Genomic DNA, 17,893 nt, shown 5'->3' on the forward strand with positions numbered 1-17,893 from the left:
TAAAAAATTTTTAAAATGTGAAAATCTGATAGATTATTTCAGGATATTACAAATATCTATAAACAAGCTTCATCTTACAAAAACATTACCAATTCCAACCAAGCTTTTTACACTTTCTCGTTATGATATCAGTGACACTCCTCTCAAATAATGGAATTGAGTGAAACTGCTGTTTAACATTTAAAAATTATAACATAGATCAGATACTTTATTTTTTATTCGTTGTATTCGAACCCTACTTGTCTCTAGATGTCTTTTTTGTGTTGAGGCTAATTGTATTGGGAGACAGAGAAACTAAAAAGGAGAAATACTGTTTGAGTACCGTGCGCTCAAGTCATCATTACCTCTCATATTTAATGATTTCTTCAGTTATTAGGAAAAGCTATCTGAAACAGGTGAACTCCATGAACATTATCAATTACTATTTTTGTGCCTGCATTATGTTATGGAGCAAGGAAATAAACTCCATCATTACATCATATTATCTGCTCCTTGTTTTAAAGTTTGTAGATAATGTCTGATATAAATTATAAAACTTTCGAATTATTTGGAAGTAGAATATTCACAGTTTATTTCACAATGTAAGTAGTAAATAGTAATTGGTGTTAAATTCAGAGCATCTGTTTAAGTATGTATATTATTTTGTTCCCATTTCCAAGGCTAATAGATTACATGTGAGTAATCCCTTAATAGAGCTTTCTTCAATCTTCACAAAGTACAGGTGTCAACACATGAATATCTAGAACACATTCTAGTTTCATTATGCTAAAGCAGATACATAATTAGTGTGAAAAATAAAATGATTTAAGGAAAAATAGAAAATACATAGTATATTTGTTATGCCAATGTGCATTGCTTTTAATATTCTGTTGCAGATTTCTATGTGATTGATATCAGTATTTCTCCATAAGCTATATATTATGTTCTCTCTGTAGAAAGAAATGCTAGCCATTATCCACTGAACCACTGAAGCCAGTAAATCCTGCCAACAGCTATCGTCTCTATTTGCCATCCTACAATGATTCTAAGTTCTCACATGAGAAGCCCAGAGAGAGCTCCTGAGTCTTGGAGTCCAAACTTCTTAGGAAGCTTGATCTTTATGTTTTGTTTTCTGGTGGATGCTTGATTCATATTCTGTGATTTTAAATCACTGTCTACCTTACAGGTATTCATATCCCTGATAGTATTATATTGTTGAACATTATCTTATGAAAAAATTCTTCTACAGAATAGCACGAAGTTTATAAATGTGAAATTGTATACCAACATCCATTCTAATGAAAATTTCAATATAGATTAATTGTAATCAGCTCCAGCTAGTTTCATTTTACTCTTTCTAAAAGGGACAACGAGCCAAGGTCACAATAATGTCCTTTCATCTGATTAACAATGTAGGAAGGGGAATGGTTAGTTTCATAAAACATAAATAATTCATAATATGATTGGTATGATGTTGCTGGATGTAGTTACTAAAATACCATTCACATTCTCTTGGAATTATTCAATAATTCTATTAATATGGCATACTACTTTGACCTTGAGTTGTCATATTCCTACAAATGAATCAAAGCCTGACCTTTGATATGAATTTTATTTTATTAACTCTCCATAACTATAGAATCAAACTTGATAAATTCCTCTTTTAGCTAAAAGAAGCCATGATATAGATTCAAACCTTATTTTAAAATCACACTGCTATAAACAAGGAGAAACTTTCAGAAATAGGATAACATTTTCTTTTATGAGTTCAGATTCCTTATTAACTGAATATATCACACCTTGTATTGGGTGAGATTAAATAAAATGAGCTCTCTTACCCTTGATACGCTTATTCCATAGCTGAGAACAGTAACTGGAGGCTCTGATTTATAGTATCTGCTGATTTCTGTAATGTAAATACTTCTATAGTGACTGTTTTCAATCTATCAACATGTCCCTGTACTCCTAGTTAATAAGATATATGCACAATTGGCTCTTGCTACCTAGTAGAATCCTCATCCTGATAAAAAATAAAATAAATTGGATTGTTGATTTTCTTGCAATGGCAAGAATCGGTTTAGGAAGATTCTATGGGAAGGCAGCCTTAAATTGTTGCCTTCCCATAGAATATTATGTCCATATTTAAGGATACAGTACATGAGTTCCTTGTACTGTTTTGACATGTCTGCCTATAGCAGGGCAAGGCCTATTATCAGCTAAAATTCCAAAGCATTGGTATTTTGCTTGCAAGATCAAAGATGGATAATTAATGTGTTCCCTGGGGGGTGGGATTATATGGTCATAAAGACGAGTGAGAGTATCTTTGGCTAAGGAAGCAAAAACATCTTTGAAAGTTTTGTAAATTTAAGCTAAAGATACTGTCTTCATTACAAACTTTACAGAAGGTTAGGGTGATAAGGAAATGTCAGTTTTGAGTAAGCGGTGATGTCTTACAGAGTCTTAAAGGCTTTTTTATGGTGACTTCCTTGGTGTGTGCCTTGGTCATTTGATATGAAAGTTGAAACGTTCTAGCCTGGAAACATAAAATTAAGCAGGTTTTTGGCAACCATAAAGGCTCCAGGCTTTCAGTAAAGAAATGCTTCAGCTCATCCTAGAAATAGACACACAATAAGTAAAACCTCATGGAGAATAGAAGCTGGATAAAATCCATCTGAAGGTGTTCACAGCGCCATAGCTGGCTTTGGTTTCTGGCTGTAGCAGTCATAGCTCAACCAGAGAAATAGGCCTGTGTGTGACATATATTAAGAGATTTACTGGAAGGCGTTGGCTTACTCAGTTGTGTATGCTGGTGAGACAATCTGAAATCTGTAGGGCAGGCTGTCAGAAAGAGAAGGCTGAGACCCTCAAGCACAGACTGAAGCTGCCGTTCATAGGCAGAATTTGGTCTTCTTTCTGCTCTTAAATCTATTCAAATAATTGAATGAAACCGCCAAGATAATTTAATGTAGCCAACTGATCATGGCATTTAACCACATCTACAAAATATCTCCACAGAAATACCTGTTAGAATTTGACTGACTGCCTGAGAAATGTAACCTAGCCAAGTAGTACATAAAAATTACCCTCCATTGCCATGTATTCCCTTTGTTTTTTTTTTTTCCAGAGCTATGTTGATGGAAGATACATTAAAAGAAAATTACCTGACATGTCTTTTCAAAGTTGGTTTAAAATAGCAACCAATTTTTGTGTGTACTATGATGAGTAGTTTCATTGAGAAATTTTGATAATGCCCATTTGAAATTATCGGATGCCAACCGGGCTCTGTCTATGGAGTATTAGGGTTGAGCTGAATGAAAGACACAACCGCACAATTTCCGTTAATCCTTTTCAGAATCTGGGGCCAAAATTTGATATTTTGTAGTAGCATATTTGATTTCTTTAGGGATTTATCCTTTGAAGGTTTAGTTGAGATTATTACAAGGTTGGCTGAACTATTCTCCATAATGATCTGGTAGAGCATATTCTTTAGCTTCCATGTCATCAATTTTTGCATGGACCTCTCATCTCTAAAAGGCAGGAGTGCATGTAAAGATATCTTAACTTGTCACCTTTTGGGTGAGGATTTCAGTAGAAATGAGAGAATCACTTTGTTTTCAAAGCATCCCAAATTTATGTACTACTCCAAAAGCATGCCTAGCATCTGCATATAGGTTTAGTTTCTGGTCTTAGACTGTTGACAGCTCTATTAAGTGCAGTAAGTTCCTCCATCTGAGTGAATTTTACCTGATGTAGAAAACCATATTCTAAAGAAGAGTTTAAGTTAATGATAGTGCTTAATAAGTTTCAGTTTTGAGGTTGGGTTGAAAAATGGGGTTCTCAATAGGATTTCTGATAAACCTGGGCAAGGTACAGAAACTTCCCTGACTGAAGGAAGACAGTCATGAGGTAAATTGTTCTTTATCTTACAAACGTTAGTTCCTGAATGTGTGCCACTATGAGGTCTTTCTAAATGCCTCCAAATGGAATGAATCACTTAATTCTACCATTATATGTTGCGTATGCTTGCAGTGCTATACTTTTTTTAAGGAACTTTTTACTACAGAATTCCTTACAGTTTGCATGTTTACACTTGCATCCTTACACTTCTAAATGCCTCCAAATGGAATGAATCACTTAATTCTACCATTATATTTTGCTTATGATTGCAGTGCAATACTTTTTTTAAGGAACTTTTTACTACAGAGTTCCTTACACTTTGCATTCCTGTGTTCCCTACTATCCTGTGAGCTCCTTGAGGAAAAGCACAAGGTTAGTATACTGTTTAGTGAGTGTATATTGAATTACATTTGAATTAGCAAAGTATTCTAAGGTTTGCTAAGGATTGTTGGCTAGGATGAGTAGGCCTAGATTTACTATATACATGAGGTACATATTTGAAGTACCAAATGATATGGAAGCAAAGGAATCAATTAACTGTCTTTGTGATATAATATGGAAGTTATGACTAGAAAAGTTTAGTAATAATTTATTTTCAGTTGTTCAGCTTTTCCAGCTTTGGAATGCATCAGGCAAGGATTTATGAGCACCTACTCTATATAAGGCCTGCATGAAGTGCTACAATATGCCAGTCTAAACAAAAGTACACTAGTTTATGAAAAATCCTTATGTCCTTATCTGAATTTTCTACAGGCATATATCACACATTATAGTTTTACTCTAAATAATAGATGATGTCTTTGATTAATAACTGTTTTTGTTTTCTTTTGATGACTAATGACTCTTGATGCTCAAAGAAAAATTAACTAAATGGCCAACCAAGACTCGGGTTTGGACAATTCATTTTTCTATGGGTCATAATGATTGTATGTGTATATATGTGAATATACACATATATTCACCTGTATATGTGTGCATATAACATCTTGGAAATTAGGAATAAGATAGTTCACTTCCTGTATCTTGAATATGAGCTATAAATTTTATTTCTAATAATTTAGAGGTTCAATCTCTTATAGAGAGGTTTATTCCTTCCTATATTCACTTTTTTCTCTTTACCATATCTTTTCCTCTTTCTAGTGTCCTTATTATCAGACATATGTCCTTAAAGTTGGAAAATACAGCTACCAGATGGCCATGAAAGCTCTAGGATTAAATCATCCTCATGTGAAGGGATTCAACTCAAAGAAAATGCCATTTTCCTGCTAGTCCTATAAGCCCCAGATACTGACCTGCCCTATAAAAAAGATAGTTACCAGGCTAACCATGGTAATAAATGTGCAACTAAGAGGTGAGGATTAAGAACAAACTAAAACATAATATATTAAGAATGACAATGAGATGATTGTATTATACAAAGGAGTCCACTGCAAAAATCATGGGTGTTCATCCTTTCATCATGAAAAGGAGGTTGGAATTACTCTTCACATATCCTTAGCTTCTCTTAATCCATTACTAAAGAAAACAAATAAACTTTTAAAGCATGCTATTTCCAGGTTTTAGCCCAACTTGAGGTTATAAATTGGGTATATGACACCCTGTTTTGTCTTGAGATTATGATTAACGATGTAATCAGAATAGCATGGACTTCGGAACCAAGGAGACCTTTATTAAAAACCATGATATAACTTTTCTTAGAACTATGACCTCATTTTATCATCTATAAAACTAAAACTTAATAAGACATTTTTATAGAGTTTTAATGATATATGAAATGGAAACTATGACTCCATCATTGCATTCATTACAATTAAAACATAATTATCTATGTGTATGTTTTTACCTCTACATTGTAAGCACCTTAAGCACTGGGACATTTTTTTCCCTAAGTGTATAATATAGTTTCTGGCATATAGTACATAAGAAAAAAATGATGTATGTTCCTTACCTTGTTATGACTTCTTAAAGGTTTTTACTTGATGAAGGACTCTAACTTTCTGCAGTTCCATATAGAACTGCCATTCTCTGATCATATATATGATATTTATCAGCGCTGTGTCTAAAGAATATCGGCCATATGACGTGCAGTTAATGGAGATTATGGAATAAATGTATAAAGGTGGGGTACTTGCATCTTAGTGTTTTAAATGAGGTAGTCCAGTTTTGAAACTCAGTGATATTGAGTAGCTGGCCAAAGGTTACTTGTGAAACCAGTTTATTAATTTGGTGTGGCTCAGACATAACTCATTTCTCCAGACAATAACTACATAGAAATTCTATTGAAACTCCCCTTCCCACATTGATATATGTGAGGCAGAGACCTTTTGGTTTTCTAGTGAAGTTCTTTTTGATTAAGTTAATCAATGTCCCTTCTAAATCAGAGCTCATTTTCTCCCCTCTCTCCGATGCCAGCCAGGCCCCAGCTTGAGAGACCTGAAATGAAAAGGAAATGTGCTTTTTTATTTTTCTTACCCCCTCTTCTCTGGTCCTGATTCCTCCATTGTTGGGGCAAAAAGGAGGGATTAGAGAAAAGGGGCAAAAGCCATTTGCCCCGTGAGCACTATTAGTTCCTCTCTCTGTCCTCTGCATATTAGTTCCTCTCTGTGTCTTCTGCATAGCTCTTCCCTGTGCCTGCCGCATATTAGTTCCTCTGTGTGCCTGCCGCATATTAGTTCCTCTCTGTGGCCCCTGCATATTAGTTCCTCTCTGTGCCTTCTGCAAATTAGCACTATTAGTTCCTCTCTGTGTCCTAAAATGTTGCCTCTCTCACTTACCCATGGCTCAGAGGAAAGATTCTCCCTGGCTTGATATGTTCTTGTTTTAATGCTACTTGTCATTCAGCTAGCGGCTACCTATTTTGGCAGTCCCTCACCTGATTAGTAGCAGGTACTATTCTTTTGGAGACAAGAAAGATGGCTTAACCCTGGTTGTCGTCAACACTGTTCACTTTACCCATCCAATGGTCACTCACCCTTCCCATGCCATTAAATGGCAAAAACTGCAATTACTTTTGTGCCAACCTAATATTATTGTGTATGCTGCTTTAATGCTAAGCTACTTCTTCAGTCTGCCATTTTAATCCAATGAATTTCCTCTTCACTTGGCAAAGCATAAAGAATTAGCAAGGCTACTGCATAAGCAGGCTTCCAGTGGGCAAGTGAGATATTGGTGCCTTTTTCTACAGCAGCCCCCTTTTCAAGAAATGATGCTCTGGGTATGCCCTCTTCACTTCCCTTGAGCTCTTGGAGAGGCAACCCTCTCCATCTGCAAAAAAAAAAAAAAAAAATCTCTCAGTGAGAAATTACATTTCTGAGAACTCATTCAGTTTCTTTTCTCCTTATAGCTCTGCTCATGTAGACAGGAGGAGTGTTGTCTGCTGATGGTAGCATGGCCAGCTCTGCCAACTTAGCAGGCTTTGCGGAGATGGGTCTGATAGTTCCTTAACGCTCGTTAGAATGCAAGCATACATAAGAATTTCACTTTTGAAACTATACCGTTTCTATAACCACATGAAAAATTCCTTTTAACATTCTATTACAGAATATGGCACCCTTGTTTAAATAGTAGCCTGTATAAGCCCATTCTTTTAGAAATAATTAGATATTTCAATGTGAATGTAGTATTACCAGAGTAAATCAATGTAGGGCTAGTAAGGAAACATTCAAACTATCAATTTCTTCCTGGTCTGAGCATTGTACCTTAAACTTTGTAAGTCTTTCTCTACTCATAACAAAGTTTCACAGAATGCTACATGAGGTCTAGTTTCTGGCATAAACTAACTGCTTCTAGTTTTTCAGACTAAGTTTGTTCTCAGGTGCTTGCTTTCCTGCACTGATATTGACATTGATTGTATCTTTCCTATTTGGCGGTGATGTCGAACGGATACATGAACATTAGAAAGGTCTGATTTGCATTTTGATTTGCATTTCCCTGATCATTAGTGCTGATAATCAAGGAAATGCAAATCAAAACCGTAATAGGGTACCACCTCACTCCTGCAAGAATGGCCATAATCAAAAAATCAAAAAACAGTAGATGTTGGCATGGATGTAGTGAACAGGTAACACTTCTACACTGCTTGTGGGATTGTAAACTAGTACAGTCACTATGGGAAACAGTGTGGAGGTTTCTTAAAGATCTAAAAGTAAAACTACCATTTGATCCAGCAATTCCACTGCTGGGTATCTACCCAGAGGGAAATAAGAGGTCATTCGAAAAAGACACTTGCACATGCATGTTTACTGTAGCACAATTCACAATTGCAAAATCATGGAACCAACCCAAATGCCCATCAGTCAATGCGTGGATAAAGAAACTGTGTGTGTGTTTGTGTGTGTGATAGAATACTATGCAGCCATAAAAAGGAAGAAATTAACAGTATTTGTAGTAACCTGGATGCGATTAGAGATTATTATTCTAAGTGAAGTAACTCAGGTATGAAAAACCAAACACCAAACATCCTATGTTCTCACTGATATGTGGGAGCTAAGATATAAGGATGTGAAGGCATAAGAATGATACAGTGGACTTGGGACTTGGCAGCAAGAGCGGGAGGAGGGCAAGGGATAAAAGTCGACAAATATAGATAATAGTCTACAAATATACTGATTGGAAACACAAATCAGACCTTTCTAATGTTCATGTATCCATTTGACATCACTGCCAGGTAGGAAAGATACAATATCAATACCAATGCAGGAAAGCAAGCACCTGAGTGACATGATTTAATTTTCCATACCTGCAAGACTAAATGATAGATGTTACACTATGCTTATTTTGGCTTAGCACACAGGTATATGGACTCTTTTTGCATTTTTCCATAATATACTGAGTATTACAAAAGAAAAGAAACACTGACAGGAAATGCTGGAGGAAATAGTTTTAGTCAACCAACTATTGCAGTGAGAGTCTAGTAGGTGTCATGAACATCCCTTTATGTAATTATTTCAGCAAAGCTCTCCTTTATGCACACGAAAAACATACATCAATTAACGACTCAGGTCCAAACTATAAATAATATATTTTAACTTCAAATTCTTTTCGATTTAAAAAGTTTTTGAGAAAAATAATCTGAGATTACATAGCATAACTGCAGAAATACCAATAGTAACTCTAAGAATGCAACTGTCAGAAAATAAACACTTTTCCCCAGAGAATGAAATTAGATAGAGAAATTTAAAATTTAAAAGTGCTAAGTACTCATCAGCTCCACTACAGTGTAATTTAGTTAATTAAAGCCATTTATTCAGCAGTTTCTTCAGTTTGAAAGTTAAAAAATCAGGGATTTGGTGCAGTGAAGAAACATTTTCAATTAAACATATAAGAAGATTGGCATATTAAGATAGATACACATTGTTTTTATAGTTTTTTTTTTTCACTCCAGATGTTTTTCATTGCTATCTGATTGGTAGGTAACTAGAACTAATTATTAACTTGGCCAAGTCTCACCAGGTAATGGGGCAGCTATTTGTAAACAAATGGATGATTATGCAAATACAGCATTTGTGCCCAGTTTGTAATCAATCCCACCTTCCTGCTGCAAGACTCTGAAATTCACTTGGAGACTCAGGATGAAATATCACAGCCACAGAACTCATTTGTTCTTATAATTTTTGTTTGTTGCTTCCTGCTATGTTTGACAAAAATTTACTTTTAAAAATCAAATTATTTTAGTCAGTTCTATTAAGACACAACATGACTTAGAGGAAATCTAATTACAATTTCATCATTTATGTAGTCAACTTGCAGTTTTATTTTACAATAATTTTCTGAAACATAAATATCTCAGAGGTACAGAGGCAATGACCTTTTCTCTTCCTTTAAACAAATCTCACAGAGTAATCTTAAAAGCAGACAATTCCAGAATGTAAACTTTGAGAGTGTAGGGGAGTAAGGTAGCGTCACAAACTAGCATTACCTTCATCTGAGCAACACAAATCAGTGTGAAAGTGGCACCAAATGAATAGGAGCAGAAAGTGTGAGAAATTTGGAGAGAGCAGCATTTTCCCTACTAATGATTGTTGTCTTCTTTCACCTGTGTGCCATTGTGATATAGATGGAATTGTGCATTAATGATGTATCTGATTGGATGGTATTCAAAAACATGTCCTCCAAAATTGCTAGATTTATATTCAGTGATGTCAGAATTGTCTTACCCATCACCACCTATGACTTTGAAAGCACCCCTGAGGAAAATTGCATACAAGATCTCATCTACCTAAACTTCCAATGTACAGATGTAATGACTTGTTGATTCCAGTTTTCTTTCCTTACCTGTATTACAGGATGACTAAAACAAAAATATTTTTTTTTCCATAGAAGAGATATGAAAACTCTCCCCGAATATGGCCCTCCCTTTTCCAGTCTTCATTTTAGAGTGTTGAAACATTCTGATGGTAGCCTACACCTGGCCAATTAATTCTGAATAAAAATTCTATATAAATACATTTTATTATATTTCAACTATTAAGGCAATAGTAGTAAGTTTTGAATTTGGCTGTCATGTATCCAGTGGACTGTTTACTTTATGTAGTATAGTCCTATTTGTAGATACATCTTGTATGTATATAATATCAGATGAAAAGAGATAAAACATAAACTTTCATTTGGGGACCTGTAAAATCATACCCAAGTGACTCACTTAAGCTTTAGCAGACAGAGTAGTCAATGGGCTTACAATCAAGAGGTTATACCCCATAAAACAGTCCTATTTCTAGAGAGGGTAATCTAATGAACCGTAGAATATCCGTTGATGTAACTACCTTTGCCTACTTCATCAAATTAAACTGAGCCTCTTTAAGGCTTTGCAAACCTAGCAAGACATAGTTTCTTTTAAATTCTTAGTTCAACATATGAGAAAAGTCATGGCCCGTGAACAATCTAGGAAAGCTGCAAAAAGGTGTAGAATCCTAGGAACATTTTTAAACTTATGATGAAGAATTTGCTAACGTGAGCTTCAGGCACTTTGCTGTTCTTAAAGTATCATAAGAGCTTCTGCAATTTTGGCTGAAACCTTTTGCAAAACTAAACTTGTTAGCTCTACCTAGAGAATCAAAGCAATCCTAATTAAATCTCTTTTACTGGTTTCATAAGGTTATAGATAATAATACTTGACTATGATCAATGTGCTTTGAATGCCACTTGAATGTGATCAAACCATGAAGTATAACTATATGGTTAAAAGATAGATTCTACAAGTCATGTTGAATGTCATAAGACATTCAACACCTTTGTACAAAATAGGCTTTATATGATACAGTTTTTCCTGTGAATAGTAACTCAGAGATGGTGAGCTGTGTTCTGGCTGACTTATTTTTAATATTCTAATTGTGCATAGCACAACAGTCATTTCTTAAAAAGTCTTCAAAAAGTGTGTTGTGATTACTAAATGGGAAATAAAGTTCCTTCCGCTTTGAAGGGTACATTTGTGGTGTTATACCAGCTGCAGTTTGTGGTTAACAAGCAGTCATTCCCAAAAATGAACATGGCCCCATTTCATCACAGGATATTGATTTTGCATGTTTAAGTTTTTATTACTAAATATCTCTCCAGTTACTTTCCATTTTTACTTCTAATCTGGTTCAAAACTTAACTGTGTTTTAAAAATACTCTCTGCTACAGCCATCTAATGATTAAAAATAGGATCTCAGGTTATTAGGCAGTGCATTGCTTCCTAGATCCAAATTTGACCTTAAACATTTGCTAACTCTTTTGTAATTGAATTTCCAATTTCATCACCTCTGAACAAGCATGGACTACTTGTTCACTAATTTTAGTAGCATGAGAACTCTCACTCATGTGCCCTAACATCAAAGTTAATTGACAACCATGTGCTGCATGGCCTATACAGATGATCCCAACTGGAGATGGTTTGACTTAACAGTTGTTTGACTTTATGATGGTGTGAAAGCAAACACATTAGGTAGCAACTGTACCTCAAGTGCCCATTCAACCATTCTATTTTTCACTTTTATGTAGTATTCAATGTCACATAAGACATTCAACACCTTTGTATAAAATAGGCTTTGTATGATATGGTTTTTCCCGATTGTAGCGTAATGTAGGTGTTCTGAGTGCGTTTACCATGTGCTAGGCTAAGCTCTGATGTTGGGTAGGTTCAAAATAACAATATTTTCAATTTATAATAGGTTTATCAGGACATAACCTCATCATAAGTTGAGGGATATCTGTAATTATCTTGATTGCAAATATATTTAATAAGGTTGTAGCCAATGACGCAGAAGTGGGCCTACCAGTTAAGGTAAGTTATGTAACTACACAGAGCAGTCACTTCCTGACTTACCGAGAAGGTTTAATGCTGTTTCCGAAGAGCTGGTTCTCTAAAGTTTTAAAAACCCTATTATTGTATATAGAGTTACCTGTGTGTGGGAATATACAATGTTTCTAGGAGAAATTGGAATGCTTGGGAAGTTCAGAAGTGATTCTTAATTAAGCATGTGGTTCTGAAATCTGATTTTATGGGTGTGAATTCTAACTCTACCATCAAACTATATAAGTTTCAACAAGTTAATTAACCTATTTAAGCTCTGGTTTCCTTACTAGTACAGTGGAGATAATTATAACTTCTAACTCAAAGGGTTGTTTTGAAAATTAATTCAGATATTCCATGTAAGGCATGTAAAATAGTTCCTGGCAGATAATCAGTACACGGTTGATGTTAGGCATTATTACTCTTTCACTGATTAAAGCGTTTGCCCCAATGTAGCCTATATTTTTTAATTTATGTGGTTCTGCTCTAAATTTTTCATATTTGTTGATGATTATAGCATATTAAATTATTAAAATTAATCATATATGTACTTTCTTAAAGTATATCCCTTTCTTAAGTTAGAATTTAAATTATAGCTTCAGTGTGGTTTTAAACCTATTTCTGAACTTTATTTTTTACTGTAAAATTATCACCTTAAAAGTTTAAACTTACTTTTTTCCATTTTGCTAATTCCTTGCTTGCATTAATGACAAAAAGAGAAATGAATTAATTATTTTGATCTTTAATTCATATATATATATGTATATATATGATAGTAGAAATGGATTTCTATATCTGATATTTTTGCTAGAAAGAATAAGCTTGGTATTAACTTACTGTAATCTCTGGTAACTAAGTTTATGATATTTAACTAGAAAGATGTGCTATCTTTAATGAAGTGATTCTGGCCCACACGGTGGCTGGGACAGCATGGATATTAACATCATCTGTCATCACTTCTGACAAAAGTAACTTCCATTTTGGAAACTTGCCCGGTATTTGCTCCAGCCAAAGACTACCAGGAGTATACTTGGTATTAAACAGATTGGATGTATTGTTCATTGCAATGAGAAATAATACATACCATGAAGAACCATGGAGTATATCATAAGATGATATTAGGAAGATTTTTAAGATTTGGGGTCACATGAGGTGATTTGGGGGAGTGTCTGAAGAAGCAGATCTTTGCTGTGGATCAGATACTACCAGGAAGCAGAAGTAATATCTTGACTGAGCATTTTAATAAGCCTTACTGAGAAGGGGCAAGACCAGGGTGAAACTAAACTTTCATTGGTCAGGAGGTACGGTCCTTCATCTTAGCCAGGATAGGGAAATATTTGGTTAATTTTTTGATTTTTAAGAAAATTATGTTTTTGTCTGTGTTCAGAAATGGTTACGGGTTAGTGCTGTTTTTGTCTTGATCCATCAGAGTGACCTTGTCTGATGTTGATGTTCAGTGAAGTTGTTTATTTCTGCAGGAAAACATCAGTCTAGATGTCAGTAGCAGAAAGCAGCCAGACACTGTGCTTCTCTTTCTCCTCTTGTTCATAATATACATAGCCAGTGAATAATGACCAATAACACCAATATTGATTTATGATAGCTAAGTGCAAGGAATGTGCTGGATGTTTCAAATACATGACCACATTTATACATACAAGAGTCTTAGTTTCACAAGACAAGAATGTTATCCTTATTTATAGCTGAAGAAACAGAGTCAAAGAGATAAAGTGATATACTTTGGAAAGATGAGATTTCAAAACTATCAGAGAGCTAAAGTGATAGACCTAAGATGATAACATGCTTTGGAATAATGAGATCTCAAAACAATCTCCCTCCAAGATGCGTCATGTTTCTACTAGGACATATTTCCTCCATGGGTTTCAGTTAGCATGCTGGAGAGAAGTGGGAGGCTCACACCTTTCACAGAAAGCAACTTGGGTATTTCTCTTCAAAAATGCTTCATGGATCATGGAAACAAGGGTTCCTATTTAGAAACATTCTAGCTGTCTTTGGAATCTATTACTCTTCTTTAAGTATTCATCTAATAAACTTACTACTGGTAGTCCTGTCTCATAGAAAACGTGTGCCAAAAAACAAAATGAGAGCTAGGTGAGAGGGTGTTTCTATACATTCAGAGTTCCACACTACTAACTACTAGTAGGGAGACTAATGGAACAGAAAAGCCTAATTAATAGACACATAACTTCAAAGAGCAAGTCAGTTTGGAACCACTCAATATAAAGACAAGCAGCACAGTCAATGTGGCCATGAATGTGTGAACACACTGATATAATAGTCATCATGATAATCCTACATTTTTACAGAAATGTAAAATAATATTCATCTTACTCAGTTTTTAAGATACATTTAAGAAAGTATATTTTAAAAGTATGAACTACAAGTTGGTTGCTAATCAAGTAAAATTCTGTAATCTAGAAAATCTCTACTTGTAATTTCTACCACTTTGCCAAATAAAACTGGCATTATGGTAATGTATTTAAAGTAGGAACCAAATAATTTTTATCACCTTTTGATGGCTCTGTTAGAAATTTATCTCGATTCAAGGGATTTGTTTAAATGACCATCGGTGGTCAACAAAGAGAGAAAAAAATCATAATAATTTACCTAGCAAACCACAAGTCTAATGTCTAATGTTACAGTTTGTCCTGAAGGCTGGATAAAATTGGTATTAAACTGAAGAAAGATTATTTTGTATCAGACCTTACAATATCTGATGAAGATAATGCTACTAGTATTAGTCCCAGAAGATTTATTTAGGAAAGTGAGTTATATGAGCCAGTGACTTGTCTGGACTAGAGGTGGTAAACCATCAGCCTATTAAAATATATATTTATATATGTGGCTTGTGGGCACATCTGTTTAGTCTGCAGGGTATTGATCCACCAAGGGAGTTTTTCAAAAACATAAACTGATTTCTACCAAGATAAACAATGAACTAGCATGAGGGTGATAGAGATATTTGTGTGTCCACCTTTCTGCATGACATAATCCGCTGCAGCAGAGGAGCAGCAGCTGCCTTTTATGGGTTTGTGGTCAAGCGAGTTCAAACACCTGGTGCTTTTTACCCCTCTGTGGTGAGTTCCTGCAGACATTTCTATGTATTTATGATCCTAGTCAGGATGTTTACTTAGATTTCCTTTTGGTTCTGTGATTCTTTGTATTTATTGTATGTTTCTCTTGCCCTCACTTTTTAATGCCTGTGTGTGTGTGTGTGTGTGTGTGTGTGAGACCAAAAAGAGAGAGAAAAAGCAGTTTTTCAGAAGATGATTGTGTGTTTTATTAAATACATATATCTTTAACATGGAAGTTTTATTTTAAAATTAGTATATCAGTAGACTCTGATATTAGCATTTCAGTGTCTATTTTTTGTAAAACCTGGCATATATGTAGGGTATTGGTTCAACTAGTCACATAATCAATGTGTAGATTAATTTTATTTTTAAATCTGATAATTAGAATTGGATTTAAATTATTATATAGTTTCACTTCAAAATGTAGAGATAAAATTAGGAAATTATATATGAAATTAATGTGCATTTATTTTCTTCAGGTACTTTTCCTGACCTTTTAATTTGCTCTGTATAAGCAAGATTATTGACTTCCTTGAATTGGTATAGAGGCATCACAAATCACATTTAGGAAAGTATCGTCATTAATAAAATTATTTCAGTATTTATTAAACAGAGAAAACAAATCACATTTTACATTACCATCATTAATTCTCCAATCCATATTTTTAGTTGCCACTTTTGCAGCTATAAATACTAATTTCACAGGTACAAAGAATACATCACAATTCTATTAGTTTTGAATTTTTACCAGTAATGAGATCCGATTGTCCATTAAGATACAGTCCAACTGTGAACACAAATTATACTATTGTGAGCAATAGGCTACAATAATACATTTCGCACAGTAATTTGCTCAAAATGTAAGATGATTTAAAATGTTTTATTTGACCGAAACCTAACATTTTGCATTTCATCTTGCTTGGGAACTTTGATGCTGAATATCTTCAGAGCTTATGTGCATCATTATGATCCTTTTCAAGTATAATGGAATATTACAAAGGCTCTATTTTGTAGTTGAAATGTTATACTATAGATCCACTTATTTGCTACTAGCATTATGGTATCCATCTTCTGGATTCTTTATATGAATAATATATATTTTAATTTTTACTTTAATATCTGATACTGCATTTATTCATGACCTTTGCAAAGACTTTCTCTACTAAAATTGGCCAATTTTCTTCTGGCTTTCTTATTTAAGGGACCACCAAAAATCCTTTAGGGCAGGAGATAGAATCCAAGGCAGACCGATTATCACTTTCTAGAAGGTCATGTCTGGAAAGATGTAGGTTGGAGAAGGTTTCTCACAGCCGAGCCCCATGCAGATGGCGGGAATGGTTGGATTTTGGTGGCAATGAGACTATCAATGATCTTGTCATCCCTGATTTAATGACCGTATACAAGGAAAAAGTTACATGATTTTAATAGAAAATGCTTATGCTTGTGAAAGTTTTGCCTTTGAGAGAGCAGATACGTGGCCTATTCTGTATTAGAGAATAGAAATAAGCACAAATTGGAAAAAATTAAGCCAAGTATGTTCTAGTTTACCAGCTGTTGTACTTTACAAATCTGATTTCTAAACAGATAATTACTTGTTTTTTTTTTTAATCCCAGAAAATAACGTACCATTTTAAAAATTCAAATTATAATTCTTGCTTTTCTCTTGTGACTCATGGGAGACTTTTGGGAGGGGGTGTCTATAGTTTGATGATATAAAGCTGTTATTTAAGCAATGGGGAAAAGACTCCCTATTAAATGGTACTGGGAGAACTGGCTAGCAATATGCAGAAGGTTGAAGGTAGATCCCTTCCTTACCTCATACACAAAAATCAGCTCAAGATGGATTAAAGACATAAATGTAAAACCCAAAACTATAAAAACCCTAGAAAACAACCTAAGCAATACCATTCTGGACATAGGAACAGGTGAAATTTTCATGACAAGGACACCCTAAGTAACCTCAACAAAAGCAAAAATTTGCAAGTGGGATCTGATTTACCTTACGAACTTCTACACAGCAGAAGAAACTATCAGCAGAATAAAGAGAAAACCTACAGAACAGGAGAAAGTTTTTGCAAACTCTGTATTTGACAAAGGTCTAATATCCAACATTTATAAGGAACTTAAACAAGTTTAAGTTGAAACAAGAGAAACAACCCCTTTAAAAATTGGGCAAAGGACAGGAACAGACAATGCTCAAAAGAAGATACACATGTGGCCAACAAGCACATATTAAAAAAGCTCAGTGTCACTGATCATTAGGGAAATGCAAATCAAAACCACAATGAGATGCCATCTCAAACCAGTCAGAATGGCCATTATTAAAAAATCAAGAAATAACAGATCATTGTGAGCCTGCAGAGAAAGGGGAGCACTTACACACTGTTGAAGGGAATGTAAATTAGTTCAACCATTGTGGAAAGCAGGTTAGCGATTCTTCACAGAGCTAAAAGCATAACTACCATTTAACTCTGTCTACCATAAGGAGACATGCATGTGAATGTTCACTGCATCACTATTCACAATTGCAAAGATACGGAATCAATCTAAATGCCCATCAGTGACAGACTGGGTAAAGAGGATGTGGTACATATACATCATGGAATACTATGCAACCATAAAAAAGAATGAGATTATGTCTTTCAGAAATATA

General features: G+C 34.6%; 1 protein-coding gene across 2 annotated transcripts in view; it reads left to right on the plus strand.

Moving 5' to 3' along the window:
* Positions 1-17,893, plus strand: part of GPC5 (glypican 5) — a 1,400,523-nt gene that overhangs the window by 931,677 nt on the left and 450,953 nt on the right. The window lies entirely within an intron of this gene.

Source organism: Sapajus apella, unplaced genomic scaffold, assembly GCF_009761245.1.
Source record: "Sapajus apella isolate SASKATOON/1434 unplaced genomic scaffold, GSC_monkey_1.0 scaffold9, whole genome shotgun sequence".
Classification (NCBI taxonomy): Eukaryota; Metazoa; Chordata; class Mammalia; order Primates; family Cebidae; genus Sapajus; species Sapajus apella.